Below are 18,539 nucleotides of genomic sequence, written 5' to 3' on the forward strand. Positions count from 1 at the left end.
AGGAGGAGTTGTTAAGATGGCGCAATCACCATAGTCGGCCACACCGGGAAGCCCTTCATCTTGGTAAGCACGAGGTCGCCCACCTTCCACTTGGCCACGGTCACGACCACGGCGATACCTGTTGTGCGCTTCCTCTTCGCCGGCGCCATCACCCACCCTAGAAGCGTGCCATGTAGGACGTCTCCAGCTACACCTTGAACAACCCACGGTGGTGGTCCTCGAGGAGGAGGTGGAGAGGTGCGTGAGGCGGTCGTGGAGGTCATTCTAATGGGGATCAGCGGGATGGGTTGGGTGGCGACGGTCCCAGCGCTCGCTCGTCTCCGAATCTCTTCTTCCTCTCTGCCTCACCCTTCCCCATCAGTACTGCCTCCGCGAGATTGGGGGTGGAACGGGGGGTAGGAGCAGGGGTCACGAAGCGAGATCGCTAGGGGGTGGTGGGGCGAGGCGCTGGGGTCATGGAGGTAGGGGTGTAGCGGGGGTGGGGGGAGGGGTGGAGCCGAAGGAAGGTGTGCGAGGGGTAGGATGTCGGGCGTGGGGGCGATGATGGTGGGGCGTCGATGGAGAATTTCCTAGGATTGCGCTAGGGGATCACCACGTTGATGGAAGGTACGCCGTGCGCGACGATGTCGAGGGCGGGTTTGGGGGCATGAGCAAGGACACGAGGGGGAGCACGGGGCAAGGCAGAATTGGGGTACACATGTGGACGCCTACAATAGGGTCTTATAGAGTAGTAGGGATGGATTAGTTTGTTGTGATGTGACATAGCCGTCTATAGTTTGTTCATTGTATTATCTAAAATAGGATATTATATGCAGATAAAAATGAGATATGTCGACTAAAAATATAAAAAGCAAAAACGGTCAAAAAAACACCCATATCGTTCCCATCTCATTTTCACATTTGTCAAAAACGAAAAACGTAAATGGTCGGATGTGCATAAGTACGAATTTGAACAGATCAATGTAGAAATAGAAGCGGAACGAAACATGATATATCCCGACTGTTTTCACCCCTGAATAGAGGGTTGTTTGGATTCATTCGCACCCCTTACTCTCCAACTTACTTGTCTTACTTTATATTTTAGCATCCCACATTATATTCCAATATAGATATCAGGTGGAATTCAAACTTTAAAACCTTCATTGACTTCCTCAACGACCAACCTCCACAACATTAACACCCCTGTCAGTGTAGGGTAGGTCTTATTCGACGATCTTTCTCTCGTACACCATTGTTTAAAGGATGTTTCTGCTAGTTCCCATTCCCTGAATCCATAATCTATATTTTCATATCCATATCCTCCTCCTTCATATCCCTACCAACCTTCCATAGATGCTCCACCTCCTCCCAAAAATGAAAGGACCTTTATATCTCCTCGAGCAGGGTGATTAGGACTATTTAAAATAAAACTCAAACTTGTTGATAGAAACCAGCACGACACTACCACTTAGCATGCGACAGCCACTCCCTAGTATTGTCATGCCTTTCTCGATACTACCGCTCAACATAGATTGCCTAACAATAGCTACACCTGCAAGTAATACTTAAAGATGGGCTTGGTGATGTGTAGTGACAAGTCCACTAAGTATCTACACTCATAAACATGCAAACCATGTAAATCGAATGGAACACAAGTAATGCAATTCAAAATATAAGTGACAAGACATGTGTTTTATCCCGTGGCTCATCTCACTGCCAAGGCTTGTCTACTAGAATAATCTAAGTCCTTAGGGCCCCTCGTGCCCTGATGTGCTCATGAGCAATCTAAGTCTCCGAGCCCCTGATAGTTTCCTAGAGGGGTGAATAGGCAACACCTAAAATTTCGCAACTTAAAAAAAACTTGAATTCAAAATTAGACGTTAGATCAAAAAGGAGTAAGGAGAGAAGGAAGTATGTACCCTTGATGCTCTTCTTGATTGCGGAATTTGAAAGAGAAATGGCCTTGAACCATTTTATATATTGATTTTGGTGCTTAATGACCATCACAACCATTCGGACTAACTAGTTTGCCTAGTCTTAGATTCATAGGTTCATAAGTTCACCAATTCAGTATCTAAGTCAGAATCAGCTCAAATCCAACCAAAACGGGGTAAAATTGGAAAAGATGAACTAGCAATAGTTCTTTAGTTTGGATAAGTTCTAAATTCCCCTAGGAACCTATTTGACTCAGCAAAAGAGGTTGGATAGCTCAGTTTCAACATTTCACTCATTTGGAGTCATTTTGAGCTAGATAAGGAATATGAGTTGAAGGAATTAAAACAATCATGTTTTGTGACTTAGACTAGTTAGAAAGTCACTAGATATGTTTGTCTAAGTCATAGGAACACCCTCAAGTACAACCAAACTTGTTTGAATAAGAAATGCTCAAAAGTGCCGAAATTGGCATGTGCTCTGGAGCACCGGACCGGTTCGGTGGGGCACCAGACCGAGTGCGTAGAAGGCTCTAGACTTGGCCTTCGGTGGTTGGAGCATCGAACTGGTCCAGTGGCTGTCGGACCAAAGTTCCATAGAGGTTGTTTTTGGGTCGATTGGAGGCTGGCGCGTCAGTCCAGTCCGGTGGCACACCAGACCGTCTGACAAGGTCAACGACTACATGTTCCTCCAATGGCTCTACTGGCGTGGCGGCTGTCCGATGCACATGGACCCGGTCCGATGCACCTGTCAGAGGCTGATGCCATCAAAATGGCTCCATGTTGTAGTAGAATGATAGGGGTCTGGTGTGCACCGGACTAGCATTGTTCAAGGTCTAGTGCACACATAAAAAGTGATGTTTTTCCCATTCAACTCCAACGGCTTTATGGGTTGTTGGGGGCTATAAATACACCCCAACCAGCACATTCACTACACAATAGCTACACCAACCATTGATACATCAAGTGCAACAACTCTCACACATTCAATAGCCTCCAAGTGCCAAATCAAAGTGATCTGAGCTCGAGAGAATTAGTGCCTTGTGAGGATTTCTTGTTTTGAGTTATTGACAAGTTCTTGTGCTCTGGCTTTGAGTTCCTTCCTTATCCTAACCCTATTCTCAAGTTGTAAACAACTAGCAATAAACACCTTAGGCTTTGTTTGAGTACTCTAGTATTCACCCCAATCTACATGTATTAAGGTGGATTGGGGTGTAAATTACACCTAATACATGTGGATTAGGGTGAATATTAGAGTACCCAACAGAGCCTTAGTGTGTGGTGATTCTTGCGGGGCTTAGTGTCCCTAAAAAAAGAGAAGAAAACTCGATCAGTCTTAGTGGCCGTTTGATAGAGGGAAGGGGTTGAAAGAGACTCGTCCTTTGTGGACTCCTCAATGGGGAACCGAACCTCATGAAACAAATCACCTGCGTCTTTGTGTTTGATCCTCATTTGCGATTTGGTTCTTCCTCTCTCTCCTCTCTAGTTCTCTTGCTTGTTCTTGATTTCTTATCAAATTGAGTTGCTCCCAAAGTAATTCACGATCATTTGAGCAACTTGTGAAAGAAGAACTCTCTCCTGCACTCCGATCTTTCTTATTCCCGTTCTAACACTAACCCAGGGTTTATGTTTGTATTTTAAGTTGTAAATCAGGCGAGAAGTGCAAAGAGAAAGAATAATCCCAGAGATCCTCAACATCGCACAAGAAGAAGGATGTCAATAAAAAGAAGAAGATGATGAATGTGGTCTACTACGAGACCAACACGTCCTCACCTTCCACATCCGGTGCCAAACATACCTCCTCCAAGCGCCAAGAGCGCAAACCAGTTAATCAAATTCCCCATCGCTATCCTCGCATTCCCAAACACACCCAATTATTTTTCGTTCCATTAGGCAAACAACCACAATTTGATGGTGAAGATTATTCATGGTGGAGTGTTAAGACGAGGAGTCACCTATCTTCACTCCACCCAAGCATATGGGATGTCATTTAGTTTGGAATGCAGGTTCCAAAAGTCAGGGACTAGGACTATGATTCAGATGAGGTCGCCCAAATCACGCACTTCAACTCACAAGCAACCATGGTACTACTTGCCTCTTTGTGTATGGAAGAGTACAACAAAATACACGGGTTGCAAACCACAAAGGAGATTTGGGACGCCCTCAAGATGACGCACGAAGGTGACAAAATCACCAAGATCACCAAGATGGAGGTGATCAAAGGAGAGCTTGGACAGTTCACCCTCAACAAAGGAGAAGAGCCACAAGAGATGTACAACTCAAGGAACAGGTGAGGCGACCAGAGTGGGGTTAATGGGAGCCACTAAAAATTTCTCAATCAAGAGCTTGTGGGTTGATTCCTTAACTGTAAACCCTAGAATCTAGCTCCTAAAACCCTAGTCAGTTGAGAAATAATAAAGAAGTCATTTCAATTATGTATCCTATTAAAAAAGGCATATTTCCTTTAAATAAATGTTTTTAGGAAACTATATAAAAAGACCCTTATAGGAATAATGTATTTATAATTGCTTCCTTGAAGTGTCTAAATTAACATATGCTATATATTAGAAATTACCTTCATAAAAATAATAATAGTAAATAAGGTAACTAAATAAATTTGTTAATATAAATTATACCTGCGCCATGTTGGATTTTTGTATGTGCATATTTTAATTGAGGTATGAATTTGAAACTCTGGATTGAATTCAAATTTAGAATTTGGAAATTTAAATAGAAAGAAAAACAAAAAAAAAGAAAAGGAGACCTCTACCACTCTTGGGCCCAAACCTCCTTCTCGGCCCAGACTCCACTTTCTCCTACAGCCACCGTAGCCAATTTTTCCCGTGTCACGCGCGCGGCCTCTGCATGGGTGGGCCCGCGTTTCAGACCGCACGAGAATCGTCCGTGATGACGCTGTCGCGTGGCCCCTCAGCCACCTCACGCACGCGCTTCCCTCAGTCATTGTCGTGTGGGACCCAGTGGTCAGCTTCGTCCCCTTCAAACAACCGACCGATTTCTCTGCTATGGATGTGGACGGACTCCGCTGAAAGCGCGCCACCGGCGTAACTACCCTTTCGGCCACTGCTCACCTCTCAAGGTATAAAGATGGGGTCGTGCCCCCTCATCATCCATAAAGCGCAGAGGACATCAAAGCAAGAGAGAGAAGAAAATTTGTCGCCGTGGAGGGAGTATGCGGGTGTGATGCCAATGCGAGTCGCCAGGGCCGCTTCGAGCGCGTTTCGCCGGTGCTGATGTTCCAAACCAGAGGGATCTGGGAACTCCGTGGATGCTTTGCTGTGTGCGCCTTACAACCATCAACCCGGTGCCATGGCTTCCTCCGCCTTGCCGCAACACCATCGAGCTCCAGACAGCTCGTCTTCTCCCTGTCTAACGAGATCCGCCGCCGCCGATGTAAGCTGCCTGTGCTGCCGGTCTGTGGCCGGAGTGATGCTATGGTCGTTCACGGGGCCATGGTGAACCTGGGCGCAGGGTCGCGGGAGCTGGCGGGATAGTTGGGACACCAGAATTCGTCGCTGGTGTGGGCTCTTCACCGCATGTTCGTGACCAGGGCGCTGTCGGCGCAATCCTCGGTATGTTTTTCCTCCAATGCATTCGCCTCCGTTAGCACATCGCGTAGCACCAGGAAGCACGGTGGTTGGTGAAACGGGGCCCTAGGCGCGTTGCTCGCCGGCGATGGCGCCACCACGGGCGGAGCTCCGCCACCGTCGGGCCGCGCCTGAGGAGAGCGATAGCGCGGACCCGTTGGATCCTAGCCAACGGTGGAGATTTGAAGGGAGGTAGCGTTTCGGCTTGGTGATCCGGTACCGTCAGATGAGAAAGGCATGGTCTGGATTAGATTGCGTCCTCATTAAATATGGGCCTTGGATCGCGGATCCAATGGCTCACACTTCGTGCTGGTTTATAGCGTTATGGGATCTAATCTCATCCGCTGTATTCCGATCGGATGGCTCCCATGCACCTATACCCCTTCGGCGGGTGATCTTCATAAAGAGCCCCTGCTCTTTTTGTGAATCAACTCGCCGTCCATATGGGGGTTAGCCTGTGTCTGGGAACTTTTGCAGAGTAGCCCTGGCCTTTTGTTTATTCATGCGCCTAGTCGAGAAGCTTAGGAAATTCAGGAAAATAATTAGGAAATGGTTTTTATGTATAAAAATATATCCAGAACTTATTTAATTCATAGAAATTCCATTTTTCCTCCTTTTTAACCCATTCCAGTTGCAATAATCTTATATTAATATTGTCTATCAACTAGTAACATTGTTTAGCCATGAAACTATAATTAAAATTATTCATTAGGATTAATCTATTCTAAGCACTAAATAATTTCGGAAATTCATAACTTAATAATCGTAGCTCTGAATTTAGTGATTCTTGTTTCTACGATAATGTTACGCAACGTAGAATATTAATATGTATTTTGTATATATGTTTGGTGTGATGTTAATTTACTCTTTATACTATAATTGTTTGTATTGCTGCAACTAGCAGTGAGGTTACGAGTCACCTCAAGAGCAAGTTGGTACCTGGAATCTCAAGTCCCAGGCAAGTTATGCCCTTGATCACTTCCTTTTTACCCAGTCATGTTCTTATTAATCATAATGATCTGCACAGGTTAATTTTGATGGGACCCAATAGGTTACCCCAGATTTGACTATCTTTATACCTTGTTTCACCACTGGTTTTACTACTAAATTTTTGGGTAGTACGTGCTATTGCTTTATGTGGTTTTGGGTATAGAGATATTCATTACTCATGATTACACTTTTTATTATCTGTTTATTATTTGCTGTTCATGATAATATAATTATGTTAATGGAAACATGGAGAACCACCCGAGAAAATAGTGCTACAACAAGGGTTTAATGGGACGTCCTTGGCTGATTAACTAGGAAAGCTAGTGGTTGACTACCTTACCCGAAAGGGGCAAGGGCAGTAGGGGAGTGGTCAGTGTAGGGAGGTCCTTGGTTGATTTTGCTACGATGGCGGTCAGGTGAGGGATTCCTGCACTTGAGCTTCCTATAAACTGTAGCGGGTTTTCTTAAGCTAGTGGAACTTTGTAAAGGCCTCGTAGTGTTACCCTGCCTCGCCTTCTTGGTAGAGGTGTATGAGATTGGCCGTCTCTTGGCAGATGGGTAACATGACTTGTGGGTAAAGATGCGCAACCTCTGCAGAGTGTAAAACTGGTATACTAGCCGTGCTCACGGTCATGAGCAGCTCGGACACTCACATGATTAATTTATGGAACTAAATTTAATTTGTCATATGCATTGCATCGCAGGTGATGTTGTTACTTTTGTTTTACTACTTAATTAGGTTGGTATTTACTTGTACTTAGTAATTGCTAATAAAATTTTGACCAACTTTAAAAGCAATGCTCAGCTCTAACCATCCTCTTTGGTAAGCCTTACACTTCACGTGAGCTTCCACATTTGGCGAGTTCATGCACATTATTCCCCACAACTTGTTGAGCTATGAACGTATGTGAGCTCACTCTTGCTGTCTCACACCCCCCACAGATTAAGAGCAGGTACCACAGGATGAGGCGCTTGGAGGATGTTGTGATGTGTTCGTGAGAGGTCTAGGCCGTCGTCTCCCAGTCAACTTTGGGTTGCTAGACTGTTGTCTCCTTATAATGTAATTATTTATTTATTTTGTACAGAACTCCTATTATATAGTAAAGATGTGACATTCGATCCTGTGCCATGATTTATCATATGTGTGAGACTTGGTCCCGGCACACCTGGTGATTATGTTCGCGCCCGGTGAAAGTCGCCTAGAGGGGGGGTGAATAGGGCGAATCTGAAATTTATAAACTTAAGCACAACTAAAAGCCGGGTTAGCGTTAGAAATATAAATGAGTCCGAGAGAGAGGACGCAAAACAAATCGTGAGCAAATAAAGAGCGAGACACGATGATTTCTTTTACCGAGGTTCAGTTCTTGCAAACCTACTCCCCGTTGAGATTGTCACAAAGACCGGGTCTCTTTCAACCCTTTCCCTCTCTCAAACGGTCACTTAGACCGAGTGAGCTTCTCTTCTCAATCAAATGGAACACAAAGTTCCCGCAAGGACCACCACACAATTGGTGTCTCTTTCCTTGGTTACAATTGAGTTTGATCACAAGAGAGAATGAGAAAGAAAAGAAGCAATCCAAGCGCAAGAGCTCAAATGAACACAACAAATCTCTCTCTAATCACTAAAGCTTTGTGTGGAGTTGGGAGAGGATTTGATCTCTTTGGTCTGTCTTGTATTGAATGCTATAGCTCTTGTAAGGTGTAGAAGTGTAGAAACTTGGATGCCATTAAATGTGGGATGGTTGGGGTATTTATAGCCCCAACCACCAAAAATGGCCGTTGGAAGGCTGCTGTCGCATGGCGCACCGGACACTGTCCGGTGCGCCAGCCACGTCATCAGACCGTTGGGGATCGACCGTTGGAGCTCTGACTTGTGGGGCCTCTGGGCTGTCCGGTGGTGCACCGGACACTGTCCAGTGCACCAACTGCGCGTGCACTGTCCTGTGCGCGCGCAGGCGCGCATTAAATGCGTTGCAGTCGACCGTTGCGCGCAAAATAGCTGTTGCTCCGCTGGCACACCGGACAGTCCGGTAAATTATAGCGGAGCGCCCTCTGATTTTCCTGAAGGTAGCGAGTTCAGCGTCGAGTGCCCTGGTGCACCGGACAGTCCGGTGCGCCAGACCAGGGTGCCTTTGGGTTGTCTTTTGCTCTCTTTGTTTGAACCCTTTCTTGGTCTTTTTATTGGCTTATTGTGAACCTTTGGCACCTGTAAAACTTATAGACTAGAGCAAACTAGTTAGTCCAATTATTTGCGTTGGGCAATTCAACCACCAAAATCAATTAGGAAAAGGTGTAAGCCTAATTCAAAGTAATTGCGCGCAACAATGGCCTGCGGCAATATACTCGGCTTCGGCGGTAGAAAGAGCTACAGAATTTTGCTTCTTTGAAGCCCAAGACACCAAGGATCTTCCCAAGAACTGGCAAGTCCCCGATGTGCTCTTTCTATTAATTTTACACCCCGCCCAATCGGCATCCGAATATCCAATTAAATCAAATGTGGATCCCCGAGGCTACCAAAGCCCAAACTTAGGAGTATGAACTAAATATCTCAAGATTCGTTTTACGTCCGTAAGGTGAGCTTCCTTAGGGTCGGCTTGGAATCTTGCACACATGCATACGGAAAGCATAATATCCGGTCGAGATGCACATAAATAGAGTAAAGAGCCTATCATCGACCGGTATACCTTTTGATCGACGGATTTACCTCCCGTGTCGAGGTCGAGATGCCCATTGGTTCCCATGGGTGTCTTGATGGGCTTGGTGTCCTTCATCCCAAACTTGTTTAGAATGTCTTGAATATACTTCGTTTGGCTAATGAAGGTGCCCTCTTGGAGTTGCTTCACTTGAAATCCCAAGAAGTACTTCAACTCCCCCATCATAGACATCTCGAATTTCTGTGTCATGATCCTACTAAATTCCTCACTTGTAGATTCGTTAGTAGACCCAAATATAATATCATCAACATAAATTTGGCATACAAACAGATCATTGTCAAGAGTTTTAGTAAATAAAGTAGGATCGGCCTTTCCGACTTTGAAGCCATTAGTGATAAAAAAATCTCTTAGGCATTCATACCATGCTCTTGGGGCTTGCTTGAGCCCATAAAGCGCCTTAGAGAGTTTATAAACATGGTTAGGGTACTCACTATCTTCAAAGCCGGGAGGTTGCTCAACATAGACCTCTTCCTTGATTGGTCCATTGAGGAAGGCACTTTTCACGTCCATTTGGTAAAGCTTGAAGCCATGGTAAGTAGCATAGGCAAGTAATATGCGAATTGATTCTAGCCTAGCTATGGGTGCATAGGTTTCACCGAAATCCAAACCTTCGACTTGTGAATATCCTTTGGCCACAAGTCGGGCTTTGTTCCTTGTCACCACACCATGCTCATCTTGCTTGTTGCGGAAGACCCACTTGGTTCCTACAACATTTTGATTAGGACGTGGAACTAAATGCCATACCTCGTTCCTAGTGAAATTGTTGAGCTCCTCTTGCATCGCCACCACCCAATCCGAATCTTGTAGTGCTTCCTCTACCCTGTGTGGCTCAATAGAGGAAACAAAAGAGTAATGCTCACAAAAATGTGCAACACGAGATCTAGTGGTTACCCCCTTATGAATGTCACCGTGGATGGTGTCGACGGGGTGATCTCGTTGGATTGCTTGGTGGATTCTTGGGTGTGGCGGTTTTGGAACTTGTTCATCTTCCTCATCTTGATCACGGTCATCTCCCCCTTGATCATTGCTCTCCTCTTGAGGTGGCTCAACTCCTTGATCTTCTCCTTCATCATTTTGAGCCTCATCCTCATCTTGAGTCGGTGGAGATGCTTGCATTGAGGACGATGGTTGATCTTGTGCATTTGTTGGCTCTTCGAATTCCTTAGGACACACATCCCCAATGGACATGTTCCTTAGCGCGATGCACGGAGCCTCTTCATCACCTATCTCATCAAGATCAATTTGCTCTACTTGAGAGCCGTTAGTCTCATCAAACACAATGTCACAAGAAACTTCAACTAGCCCAGAGGACCTGTTAAAGACTCTATATGCCCTTGTGTTTGAATCATATCCTAGTAAAAAGCCTTCTACAGCCTTAGGAGCAAATTTGGATTTTCTACCTATTTTAACAAGAATAAAGCATTTGCTACCAAAGACTCTAAAATATGAAACATTGGGCTTTTTACCGGTTAGGAGTTCGTATGATGTCTTCTTGAGGATTCGGTGTTGATATAACCGGTTGATGGCGTAGCAGGCGGTGTTAACTGCCTCGGCCCAAAACCGATCCGAAGTCTTGTACTCATCAAGCATGGTTCTTGCCATGTCCAGTAGAGTTCTATTCTTCCTCTCCACTACACCATTTTGTTGTGGGGTGTAGGGAGAAGAGAACTCATGCTTGACGCCCTCCTCCTCAAGGAAGCCTTCAATTTGTGAGTTCTTGAACTCCGTTCCGTTGTCGCTTCTTATTTTCTTGATCCTTAAGCCGAACTCATTTTGAGCCCGTCTCAAGAATCCCTTTAAGGTTTCTTGGGTATGAGATTTTTCCTGCAGAAAGAACACCCAAGTGAAGCGAGAATAATCATCCACAATAACTAGACAATACTTACTCCCGCTGATGCTTATGTAAGCTATCGGGCCGAATAGGTCCATGTGTAGGAGCTCGAGTGGCCTGTCAGTCGTCATGATGTTCTTGTGTGGATGATGAACACCAACTTGCTTCCCTGCCTGACATGCGCTACAAATTCTGTCTTTCTCAAAATGAACATTTGTTAGTCCCAAAATGTGTTCTCCCTTCAGAAGCTTGTTAAGATTCTTCATTCCAACATGTGCTAGTCGGCGATGCCAGAGCCAGCCCATGTTAGTCTTAGCAATTAAGCAAGTGTCGAGTTCAGCTCTATCAAAATCTACTAAGTATAGTTGACCCTCTAACACTCCCTTAAATGCTATTGAATCATCACTTCTTCTAAAGACAGTAACACCTGTATCCGTAAAAAGACAGTTTTAACCCATTTTACATAATTGCAAAACTGAAAGCAAGTTGTAATCTAAAGAATCTACAAGAAAAACATTGGAAATGGAATGGTCAGGAGATATAGCAATTTTACCCAATCCTTTGACCAAACCTTGATTCCCATCCCCGAATGTGATAGCTCATTGGGGATCTTAGTTTTTCTCGTAGGAGGAGAACATCTTCTTCTCCCCTGTCATGTGGTTTGTGCACCCGCTATCGATGATCCAACTTGAGCCCCCGGATGCATAAACCTACAAAACAAGTTTAGTTCTTGATTTTAGGTACCCAAACGGTTTTGGGTCCTTTGGCATTAGATACAAGAACTTTGGGTACCCAAACACAAGTCTTTGGCCCCTTGTGTTTGCCCCCAACATACTTGGCAACTACCTTGCCGGATTTGTTAGTTAAAACATACGATGCATCAAAAGTCTTAAATGAAATGTTAGAACCATTTGATGTAATAGGAGTTTTCCTCTTACAGCCCGTTTGGTTCCCTAGAATTGGTCTAAATTGAATCCAATTCCATGTCTCGGCCTGTTTGGATCCCCTTAGAATTGAATTGGCCATTTCAGCCCATTTCCCATCCCTGGAAATTTGGCTTTGACTCATTTCAGACCAGCACCCATCGGAAAGCGTCAGAAAGTGGCTAGGGTTAGCCGCCCGGCTCCCTTCTCGCGGCATCGCTCATCGCTCACGCCGCCTCGCTCCCTGCTCGCGGCATCGCTCTGCATAGCTGCTCACACCACCTCGCTCTGGTTCTGCATCGCCGCTCACGCAATACTCACAGCTCAGTGAGATCCAGAGCCAAAGGGCGGGACGTCTCCCAATCCCAAGTCCAGCCGCCGCCGTCTCTTCTCGCTCCAAAAGCCGTTTTCCAGAGATTTTTTTCAACGCCAGTCGCCGTCTCTTGCTTGCCTGCATTTCCGATCCTGAGGCAGTCCTCATGTCATTCTTATCCAACCGGGAAGTTGGGAACGAGATCACAGCTACCTACCTGTAAGTTCTCTTCTCCTTCTGCTCTTCTTTTTTTCCCGTCCAGCGAGAGAACATTCAGTAATCAATCGCTTCTGAGTTCTGACTACTACACAATTGAATATAGAAATGGTTTGAGGATTGTTAAATTTTCAACTGAATATGGTTTGAGAAATGTGTACCGTCGTGTATCTGTACCAAGAAAATTTCCGAATTTCCCAACCAACATCTTGTGCGACCCATCCATCAGTTCCGATGGTTAGTTTCATAGTGGCCATTTCCCTGTGTTCATCTATGATTCCGAGTATGACTCTGACATCACAAACGATTCGTATTCTGAGCTGGGCGTACGTTCTGTTGCCTTTCTTATCTACGTTCTACTGCCGTTTTTTTCATGCACTTGTCTGCACTCAGAGATGGTGGAAATAGGAAGGATTGACTGTCTATCAGCTAGAGTAGGTATTTTGCAGGGCGCGAGTAGCAGTACTGCATTAGTAGCAACCAAGTCACTGGTATAATCAGTACGACGTCTATCAGACAATGCCCTGACGACAAGTCGACAATTAAGCCTATTCAGTAACTTGTTAAGCTGGTCTCTGTAAATTTGTGTGGATTATCATGCAAGTGCTTATCACGAAATTGAGGTCTATGTGACATAATTTATTTATTTTGGTGTATAGGGGTATTCAGAATCATTAGTAGCCGTTTTTTACTTGAAACCTATGTGATCAACAGAGATGTGGTACTGCTGTTCAGGAATCTACTTTTTCTTCTTCTTTTGTGTGTTAAGTAATGTTTTCAACAAAGTTTTTTTGCAGTCTCGTCTAACTACCTCTAACAAATCATTTGCAGGAGTGTTAAAACAGCTCGCTGTTTTGGGATTTGCCGCCTCAAGTTTCATCTAGCTACCTCGAACAAATCCTTCAATCTCCATGGCTACATCGGTACTTCTCCTATTCCACCTTGTGCTCCTACTAGTAGTGTTTTTATTCTTGAGTAGAGCATTTTGCTTTCAACTAGCATGTCTAATTGCATATAAATTACTTGTTCTAGATATATATCAACTCAATATACTAACGAGGAGGAAATTAAAAGGAAGAGAAAGAAGCGAAAGAGAGTTGTTGTATTAGTTGTGTCTATTATGGCAATTATTGCAAACCGGTATCAACGGAGGAGACCTAGACACATCGTAGATGCTAACGAAGCTCAAGGGAGAAATGTCGAGTCCAGAAAACAAATGCTACGTAATATGTACCAGGATTCAAATGTCTATTGCTATGACAGTTTGCGCCTAACTAAGAGATCTTTTAGTGACTTGAGTGCCATCTTACGAGAAAAGAGTGGCCTATAGGATACCCTAAATGTGTCGGTAGAAGAAAAGCTTGCAATTTTTCTGCTTATAGTAGGTCATAACACCAAAATGAGGTTGATCCGTAGCACTTATGGGTGGTCCCTTGAACCAATCAGTCGACACTTCAACAAAGTGCTTCGAGGGATTCTATTTTTAAGTCATGAGTCCATCAAGCTTCCTAATCCAGAAACTACTCTACCTGAGGATCCAAAGTGGAAATGGTTTGAGGATTGTCTAGGTGCACTAGATGGCACACATATCGATGTGAATGTTCCATTGACTTACCAAGGTAGGTATAGAAATAGGAAGCAACGTATACCACTAATGTATTAGGGGTTTGTGATCGACAAATGAAGTTTTTGTATGTCTTGGCTGGATGGGAAGGGTCGGCTTCGGATTCACGCATACTACGTGATGCCATGTCACGGGAGGACTCATTTGTTGTTCCTAGTGGTAAATACTATCTAGTGGATGCTGGATATACAAATGGTCCGGGATTTCTTGCCCCGTACCGATCTACACGGTACCACTTGAATGAAATGAGTCCGACTACGCATGTTCAATCAACTAATGAGTGGGGTAATTTTAGAGACACCAAAGCTAGTGAAATGTTTGTAGTTCAATTTTTTCAGTTCAATTTTTGTAGTTTAAATTTTGCACTACAAAATCTTTAGTTTTTGCAGTACAATTTTTTGCAATTCAGTTTATTCCATTTTTTGTAGTTTAGTTTATGTTTCAATTCTAAGTTTATTTGTTGATGTATCTTTGTAACAATTTTTTTGCAGAGGAATAAGGAAGCAAAAGGATATAGACATAGGGTTGTGAAGTTTTGGGATCTACTCAGCCTAGTGTACAATAAAGACCAAGCAAATGGAGAGGGTGCTAAAATAGCAGCTGAAAGTTCAAAGGAAATGGCAAAAGAGAATGATACCGGAGGCAAGGATGCTCCATATCTTCCTCGAGTAGTTTAAAAAGACAAAGATCAGATGATTCATTTAACTCTATGTGGTGTGATAAGTTTGACATGCTTACATCTGCATTGAAAGATGACGGTCCAAAGCTGCCCTCTTCTGCCGAAGTTCTCGCCGCATTACAAGAGGTTGAGGGACTTGATGAAGACACATAACTTGAGCTTTATGACATCCTCACCTTTAATGCACGCAAGTTTGAGTCGATGATGGCACTCCCAATGGAAAGGAGGAAGAGGTGGCTTATGATGCAGCTAAGGAAGTGAAACAACTTATATGTGAACTTAGATCTCTGTGTTAAACTGATTGTGTGAACTTGTCTTTATGAAACTTTTGTGTGCGAACTTGATGGCTATGTGAAACTGTTGTGTGCGAACTTGATGGCTTTATGAAACTGCTATGTGAAGATTTGATGTCTTTGTAGAACTTTTATGTGTGAACTTGATGACTTTGTGAAACTGTTATGTGTGACTTGCCTTTGTGGAACTGTTATTTGTGAACTTAATAGTTTCTCATAGTTGTAAATTGTTCATGCTCATTTTAAGCAGATGCAAAGTCAAGAGATCCTTGTTTGTATTCAAATTCAAATTCCGTGTGCAAAGTATCCAAACAACATCTAGAATTTAATTCTAGGAATTCAATTGCTTGTACAACCAAACAAAAATAATGGAATTGAATCACTTTCTATTCGATTGAATTCTATATAATTCATTTCTTGGAATTTATTTCTTGGAAAAGGATTCATTTCTAGGCATCCAAACGGGGCGTTAGGCAATTTTGCACGGGTTGATTGCCTAGAGCTAGATGTCTCACCCTTATATATAAAAGCATGATTAGGGCCAGAGTGAGACTTCCTAGAATGAATTTTTCTAATTTTGCTCTCGGGATAACAGGCAGGGTACAAAATGTAACCCTCGTTATCCTGAGGCATGGGAGCTTTGCCCTTAACAAAGTTTGACAATCTTTTAGGAGGGGCATTAAGTTTGACATTGTCCCCCTTTTGGAAGCCAATGCCATCCTTGATGCCAGGGCGTCTCCCACTATAGAGCATGCTTCTAGCAAATTTAAAATTTTCATTTTCTAAGTCATGCTCGAAAATTTTAGCTTCTAATTTTGCTATATGATCATTTTGTTGTTTAATTAAAGCCATATGATCATGAATAGCATCAATGTTAATATCTCTACATCTAGTGCAAATAGTGACATGCTCACTGGTAGATGTAGAGGGCTTGCAAGAATTAAGTTCAACAATCTTAGCACGTAAAATATCATTGTTATCTCTAAGATTGGAGATGGAAGCATTGCAAACATCTATTTCTTTAGCCTTAGCAATTAATTTTTCATTATCATTTCTAAGGCTAGCAAGAGAAACATTTAATTCTTCAATCTTAGCAAGTAATTCAACATTATTATCTCTAAGATTGGGAATTGAAGCATCACAAACATTTGAATCAACCTTAGCAATTAGAATAGCATTCTCATTTCTAAGGTTGGTAATAACATCATGGCAAGTGCTTAGCTCACTAGATAATTTCTCACATTTTTCTACTTCTAGAGCGTAAGCATTTTTAACCTTAACATGCTTCTTATTTTCCTTAATTAGGAAGTCCTCTTGGGTGTCCAAGAGTTCATCCTTCTCATGAATAGCACTAATTAATTCATTTAATTTTTCCTTTTGTTGCATGTTTAGGTTGGCAAAAAGAATGCGCAAGTTATCCTCCTCATTTTCACTAGAATTATCTTCATCACTAGAGGAGGCATACTTAGTGGAGGATTTAGATTTCACCTTCTTCTTTTTGCCGTCCTTTGCCATGAGGCACTTGTGGCCGACGTTGGGGAAGAGGAGTCCCTTGGTGATGGCGATGTTGGCGGCGTCCTCGTCGGATGAGGAGTCGGAGGAGCTCTCGTCGGAGTCCCACTCGCGACACACATGGGCATCGCCGCCCCTCTTCTTGTGGTATCTTTTCTTTTCTCTCCTCTTTCCCTTCTTGTCGTCGCCCCTGTCACTGTCACTAGATAGTGGACATTTTGCAATAAAATGACCGGGCTTACCACACTTGTAGCAAACTTTCTTGGAGCGGGGCTTGTAATCCTTCCCCCTCCTTTGCTTGAGGATTTGGCGGAAGCTCTTGATGAGCGTCATTTCCTCGTTGTCGAGCTTAGAGGCGTCGATGGGTGTTCTACTTGATGTAGATTCCTCCTCCTTCTCCTCCGTTGCCTTGAATGCAACCGGTTGTGCTTCGGGCGTGGAGGGGCCGTCGTGTTCGATGATTTTCTTTGAGCCTTTGATCATCAACTCAAAGCTCACAAAGTTTCCTATTACTTCCTCGGGAGTCATTAATGTATATCTAGGATTACCACGAATTAATTGAACTTGAGTAGGGTTAAGGAAAACGAGTGATCTAAGAATAACCTTAACCATTTCATGGTCATCCCATTTTTTGCTCCTGAGGTTGCGCACTTGGTTCACCAAGGTCTTGAGCCGGTTGTACATATCTTGTGGCTCCTCCCCTTGGCGGAGCCGGAAGCGACCGAGCTCCCCCTCGATCGTCTCCCGCTTGGTGATCTTGGTCACCTCGTCTCCTTCGTGCGCGGTCTTTAGCACGTCCCAAATCTCCTTTGCACTCTTCAACCCTTGCACCTTATTATACTCCTCTCGACTTAGAGAGGCGAGGAGTATAGTTGTGGCTTGGGAGTTGAAGTGTTGGATTTGTTCGACTTCCTCCGAGTCGTAATCCTTGTCTCCCTTCTTTGGTACCTGCACTCCATACTCAACAATATCCCATATGCTTTTGTGGAGTGAGGTTAGGTGATGCCTCATTTTATCACTCCACATAGAATAATCTTCACCTTCAAACATATGTGGTTTGCCTAATGGAACGGAGAGTAATGGAGTGCGTCTAGAAATGCGAGGATAGCGAAGGGGCATCTTACTATACTTCTTATGCTCATGGCGCTTTGAAGTGGTGGAGGCCGATTCCGAGCCGGAGGTGGAGGGTGACGAAGAGTCGGACTCGTAGTAGACCACCTTCCTCTTCTTCTTCTTCTTCTTGTCACCCATCCGATGGGACTTGATGGAGGAAGAGGATTCCTCCTTGTGCTTGTGGGTGGACTCCCTTGAGTGTGTTCTTCCCGAGCTTGCGGACTTGTCGCCGGTCCCGAGATCCCTCTTGGCAGATGCTCCCGACATCACTTCGAGCGGTTAGGCTCTAATGAAGCACCGGGCTTTGATACCAATTGAAAGTCGCCTAGATGGGGGGTGAATAGGGCGAATCTGAAATTTATAAACTTAAGCACAATTACAAGCCGAGTTAGCGTTAGAAATATAAATGAGTACGAGAGAGAGAGGACGCAAAACAAATCGTGAGCAAATAAAGAGCGAGACACGATGATTTCTTTTACCGAGGTTCGGTTGTTGCAAACCTACTCCCCGTTGAGGTGGTCACAAAGACCGGGTCTCTTTCAACCCTTTCCCTCTCTCAAACAGTCACTTAGACCGAGTGAGCTTCTCTTCTCAATCAAACGGAACACAAAGTGCCCGCAAGGACCACCACACAATTGGTGTCTCTTGCCTTGGTTACAATTGAGTTTGATCACAAGAGAGAATGAGAAAGAAAAGAAGCAATCCAAGCACAAGAGCTCAAATGAACACAACAAATCTCTCTCTCTAATCACTAAAGCTTTGTGTGGAGTTGGGAGAGGATTTGATCTCTTTGGTGTGTCTTGTATTGAATACTATA

This window comes from Zea mays, chromosome 4, assembly GCF_902167145.1.
Source record: "Zea mays cultivar B73 chromosome 4, Zm-B73-REFERENCE-NAM-5.0, whole genome shotgun sequence".
Taxonomy (NCBI): domain Eukaryota; kingdom Viridiplantae; phylum Streptophyta; class Magnoliopsida; order Poales; family Poaceae; genus Zea; species Zea mays.